Genomic DNA, 6,643 nt, shown 5'->3' with positions numbered 1-6,643 from the left:
AGTCCGATCTTAACAGGATCTTGCATATATATGAGGAGTAAAGTAAAACTAATAAATGCCAAGGTTGGTCAAGATATCTTGAAAAACAAAATGTTTTTTATACAAAAACTTAATTTTCGACCGATCGCTCCTATGGCAGCTATATGATATAGTGGTCCGCTCTTAATAGGATTTTGCATATATATGAGGAGCATAGTAAAACTAATAAATGTCGAGTTTGGTCAAGATATCTTGAAAAAACAATATGTTTTTTCACCCAAAAACTTAATTTTCGGCCGATCGTTCCTATGGCAGCTATATGATATAGTGGTCCGATCTTAATAGGATTTCGCATATATATGAGAAGCATAGTAAAACTAATAAATGCCGAGTTTGGTCAAGATATCTTGAAAAACAAAATGTTTTTTCATTCAAAAACTTAAATTTCGAGCGATCGTTCCTATGGCAGCTATATGATATAGTAGTCCGATCTTAATAGGATCTTGCATATATATGAGGAGTAAAGTAAAACTAATAAATGCCAAGGTTGGTCAAGATATCTTGAAAAACAATATGTATTTTCATACAGAAACTTAATTTTCGACCGATCGTTCCTATGGCAGCTATGTGATATTGTGGTCCGATCTTAATAAAATTTTGCGTATATATGAGGAGTAAAACTAATAAATGCCGAGTTTGGGCAAGATAGCTTGAAAAACAAAATGTTTTTTCATACAAAAACTTAATTTTCGACCGATCGTTCGTATGGCAGCTTTATGATATAGCCGCGATCTTAATAGGATTTTGCATATATATGAGGACCAAAGTAAAACTAATAAATGCCGAGTTTGGGCAAGATAGCTTGAAAAACAAAATGTTTTTCATACAAAAACTTAATTTTCGACCGATCGTTCGTATGGCAGCTATATGATATAGCGGCCCGATCTTAATAGGATTTTGCATATATATGAGGAGCAAAGTAAAATTAATAAATGCCGAGTTTGGTCAAAATATCTTGAAAAACAAAATGTTTTTTCATATAAAAACTTAATTTTCGACCGATCGATCCTATGGCAGCTATATGATATAGTGGTCCGATCCAGCTGGTTTCCACATATGTGCTGCGTGCAACTGAAAGAGGGACTTCTGCAAAATTTCATTAAGATGGCTTTAAAACTGAGAGACTTGTTCGCATAGAAACAGACAGACGGACAGGCGGACAGACGAACATGGCTCTATCGACTCGGCTGTTGATGCTGATCAAGAATATATATACTTTATGGGGTCGGACATGTTTCCTTCTATGCGTTACACATATGACGACAAAATTATAATACCCTCTGCAAGGGTATAATGAAGCCATCAACATTGATCCAGTCAATTATTATTTTGTCGTAATAATATTAGTAATCTTAGTGAAATGTTCGGTGTCAATCTTTTGAGTAAACAACGACCAAAATCTAGACATGCTTTAATATCCGTGCATGTCATTGGATGATTTTTGTCGCTGTTACTTTTGAAAGGTGTAACAGCAGTAACTAGTTACTTTTGAATACTTGTTACTTGTAACAGATTGACCAAATATGGCTCATCCCTAATCGGGATACGGTAATAATTCAAAAATCGTTTTGATTATCTCTCGTGGAATATGGGATAAAAATAAAATATGGTAAAAATTTCGTTAGTGTCTGTTTTTAACCAAGTTGAAGTTTTGATATAATAATTTTTCTGACTAAAAACATTGTAAGGTGTTATGTTTTAGTAATTTCGGATTAAAAAATCCCAGTCTCGTTAGTTGCATACTTAACTAAATGTCTTCTATGTATTCGGTGTATTCCTGGAGGTTAAATATGAGGAGTGCTTACCTTTGGCTTTCCGCGTCTACTTCATTTAAATTATTTATGGTTTCTATGCCTGTATTGACTGCTACTATTACTCGACTTATTCTGCTTTATTATTCTGCTACATTATTCATTTTAGATTCTAATTCCTCTTTATCTTGATGATCTAATGTGCCGAATAGATATTTATAAATTGTACCCATAAAGTTAGCAAGACCGCGTTTGCTTCGTTTTGCCGTTTATTTTTCGTATAATTTTACTTCAATAATCTCTCTAATTTTTATAATAGCTAGTGTCTATTTCAAACTCTTGGCGTTTCTCTTTTAAGTTTGTTCTCATTTTAAGTTTATTTACTTTAGTGTTATAGCGGGGGTTTTGGCAAATGTAAAGATATCGGGTAGTGTTCTACCAGTTGTATTTTGTTTTTGTCGTATGAAGTATCGTTACAAACTTTGTTAATTTATTTTCCGGACCGGATTTGCTGTTAATTATTCTTAACTTCTCGTTAACTGTTTTGTGAAATCTCTCAATATCAGAGATTTAATTTTGGTAGGTTATAGTTATTTGGACCTTTTCGAACTATAACCATAATTGGAGTTCTGTGAACTTGAATTCTGAATTTACCCATTAGGTTGAAAATTTGGAGAATTGCTCGTTTTGTTTCTCTGCTGTTTATTTATATTAATGCCGAGTATTTGGAGTTAGTGTCTATGCAAGACAGAAACTGTATATTGTCAATGATATAAAAATCCGACATATTTCTCTCGAGGGTTGAACGTTTCTTTAATCGTTTGAAAATAGAGGTTGGAATTTATATGTTACGTTTTCGCATTCATTTATGATGTTTTGGGGTAATGTATTCTTCTTTAAAAAGGGTTATGACTTATTTTATACCTGTATGCAATAAGTCTTTATTACTTTTAAGGATGATTTCCTTTAAGTTTGCATAAGTTTGGACATCTATAACTTGTTTAGTTGATTTCATCACTTTTGTTGAGTTATTTGGGTTGATGATTTCAACATAAGATTCTTCGAAAATAATGAAGTCTGCTTCATTATGGAAGTAAATTAAACTTTGCTTAGTGCATAGATATTCTTTAATCATATCTTTAGCGTATTCATGGGTCATTGCCTGATAAGAAATTTCTAATTTTTATTTTGTGAAAGTAGTGTATCGTTTCTACTTTGTTACTATTAGCTTTTATTATTAAGTATTATTATAATTATTAATAGGTCTTTCTGTGATAAAAATCTGGTTTTCGTTGTCATTCTGTGAATAAAGAGGACCTGAAGTTGTTGGTGGCCCAGACAATAGCTAAAAGTTCCTTTTTTATTGGCTTGGGCTATATTTAAATTGTGTTTGCATTTTGCAAAGAACTAACTGACTAACTTAGTTTTGTATATTTTTTCTACACTTGTGTTATGAATTTTATTATTTTTGTGACTTATATCTATAAAGGATACTCAGAATAATATTTGCAAAAAAAAAAAGAATAAATAGCTTTAATAATTTAATAATAATATTTTTTTACCCTGAACCCATTAAAAATGGGTAAAAAGGGTATATTGTATTTGTGAAAATGTATGTAGCAGGCAGAAGAAAGCATCTCCGACCCCATAAAGTATATGTATGCTTCATCAGCATCAGGAGTCAAGTCGATCTAGCCCTGTCCGTCTGTCTGTCCGTCCGTCCGTCCGTCTGTCCGTATGTATGAACGCAAGATCCTATAAAAGCTAGCGACTTTTAATTATAGATGTATGTCCTCCTAGTGCCTGCGCAAATCGAGTTTGTTTCCGATAATAGATAACTTGCCCGTTTTCAAGTAATCGATAAGAATCGATATCGACATCCTGTTTTTTATACCCTAAACCCATTCAAAATGGGTATAAGGGTATTGTTGGATACTGCAGCAGCCTCATCAAATTAGCATAAGCAAACATTCATGTTAACATAAGAGGTTGTAATTTTGGTCTAGTGGAACAGCAGTTTACTATAAACAAGGTTGGCAAGCCTTTCTTGATTTGTCGCAGCTGCTATAAATTGCATATTCCTTTTTTGTCTGCTCTCTCAGTTCGTTGTTGATAGAGGCGAAGCGAAAAACCAATTCTGAGCCACAGCCAAATAACCTTATAATCTACATAAATTTGCCTAATAAACTAAATTATAACGTGTTGTTGTGAAAGGCCAAAATTTACTTATTTATTGGTTTAGGTTCTAAACAGTTGCTAAAACACATTAGTAACTCAGCATTTGGAGGCCCCGGCGAGATTTAACATTGCAGTGCACACAAGCAAAATAAAACTATTGCAAATTAAAATTGTGATTATTCAAGTAGAACATAATCATCGTAAATTGTTATAATTGGGCAAGTGCAAACCGCCTGTGTGAGCTGACCATTTACAGCTCCCAAATATTCATATACATAAACGCCGCTAGTTGACTTTCGCGCTCTTCCTCTTGCGCAGTCATTCGCCGGCTCAGCTTATATACATACGCTTGTACACAAGCAGCTGCACAATTCGTCGCATGTTGTGTGCTCAGTTTGGTGTTCTGATTTTGTGCTTGTGAAAAAATGATGCAAGGCGAGAATACAGATGATATGCAGTCAAACAGGGTGTCTTTTCTTAAGCGCAAAGCGGTTGCATTGTTCGAGCGAGCCAAGTGCATTGAAAATGAATTATCTGGAATAAAATTAACAACTCTTGTGACGTCGACTTAGAAGTGCGCCTTTTACTAATTGATTAAACTAAGTCTGCCTGTAATACCGCGCATAACTTGCTAGAGGAGCTTAATTTCGATGAAATTGGCAGGAAACTACGCAATAATTTTGACGAGTTGATCGCCATGGTTGAAGCTCGCGTTCGTGTAAATATTCAGCGTCGTCAATCTAACGTACCGACCCACTCAACCTTTATTCGTCATGAGAATTTGCCAAACCAAACCTTGATCTTAGCCAACAGAACGCGCCTGCCCGAATCAAATTACCAACATCAAATTACCAACATTTTCCGGTGGTTATACCGAATATTCGGACTATTCAACAAGGATACCGAGCTGTCTAACATTGAAAGGTTTTAGCATCTTCGTTTATGTTTGTCTGGCCCTGCGTTGGATTCGGTTCGATCTTTGGAGTGTTCCGGTGCCAATTATCCTGTGGCTCTGGATATCCTAAAAAGAAGATTCAATAACAAACGTCATGTTTTCCAGGCACACATCAATTTGATTCTTGGGCTCAACAGCGTAGATTCGGAGTCGGCTTCAAAACTGCGTGAGTTCTCTGACAAGTTTAGTAAATTCAGAAATTTGTCTTCATTCCTTCGGCATAACGAAGTCAAGAAACTGGCCTTTTGTTATAACTGCCTAAGGAAGGGACACCAAACTCGGTCTTGCAGTAGTAGTCATTGTCCTACTTGTGGAGGATAGCATCATACACTGTTGTATTTTGCCACTTTAAGAAGCTGACGCGCCGACCCCATTACATACATCGGCTGATTTGGGCGCCGCCACTTCGACGCACTCTCACTCCACTACGTCTCTTGCTGTCCAAGGTCTTCAGTCTGGTGTTGTGCTCCTGGCCACTGTAGTGGTACTGGTAAAGAATAGTTCTGGTTCCTTGTTTCCCTGTAGGGCCTTATTAGACTCAGGCTCGCACTTGCACATGGTAACATCCCGTTTCGCACAGGGACTTTAGTTAAGGAAAACCAGGTCGTCGACAGTTGTCATGGGTCTCGGAGACACAAGCGTCTTTACTGAAGGATCTGCTGTTAGGATTAACATAAAGTCACTCAGATTCAGATTATTCAGGCACCTTTGCTGCTCTTGTGACTCCAACAATTACCGATAGTCAACCCTGCTTCGTCATCGATACATCAGACTGGCAAATTCCCTCGAACATAAGGTTGGCTGATCCTGCGTTGAACAAACCACAGCGAGTGGACCTCTTAATTGGAGCGAGCCTTTTCTATGAGCTTTTGTCTGTTGGGTAAATTGTGCTTTTGCCAGGACTACCTCTTCTGCAAAAAACTCGTCTTGGCTGGGTGGTGACCGGTGGATTTGAGAGACCGCGCAGTACCTCGTTGTTGGCTGTCGGCCGCACTCCTAATAGCGAAGCTAGTCAGTTGGACGTCCGTCTGGATGAGTTGGTTCGGCGGTTTTAGGAAATTGAAAGCTTGGAAGAAGAAGAGGTGGAATGCGAGCAGCATTTTGCCAATAAATTCTCCCGTTTACCATCCGGCGAGTATTCAGTGCGGTTGCCTCTGAAGCGGAGTGCAGAGCTTCTAGGAGAGTCTTTTGACCAGGCTGGATCTAAATCACATGTCGCGAGTTAGTCCAGAGTTGAGTGGCTGTTGTAAATAATTCCTCCCACATCATTGCGTCTTGAAAGAAGACAGCACCACAACCAAGTTGCATGTTGTGTTTGATGGCTCAGCAACTACTGATTCAGGACATTCTCTTAATGATGTACTGATGGCGGGACCAATCATTCAACCTAAGTTGTTTCACATTCTGATTCGCTTCCGCACATATCCTGTTGCTCTCACAGCTAATATATGCAAAATGAATCGTTGTGTCCGCGTTACTTCGCCTCATAGTTACTTTCAGTGCATCCTGTGGAGGGACTCGCCTAAGAAGGATATCGAAATCTTTAAATTAGATACAGTAACATATGGGACCAATTTCAGTCCGTGCGTGCAATGCAACAGTTGGCCTTTGATGAGCGTGATGCATTTCTAATTGGATCGGATGCCATCAAGCAGGAGTTTTACGTTGACGATTTGATATCCGGAGCCAACTCAGTTGTTGAAGCCAGAGAGAAAATTCG

The sequence above is a fragment of the Drosophila virilis genome, unplaced genomic scaffold (assembly GCF_030788295.1).
Source record: "Drosophila virilis strain 15010-1051.87 unplaced genomic scaffold, Dvir_AGI_RSII-ME tig00001170, whole genome shotgun sequence".
Classification (NCBI taxonomy): Eukaryota; Metazoa; Arthropoda; class Insecta; order Diptera; family Drosophilidae; genus Drosophila; species Drosophila virilis.
Note: the sequence above shows the minus strand (reverse complement) of the source record.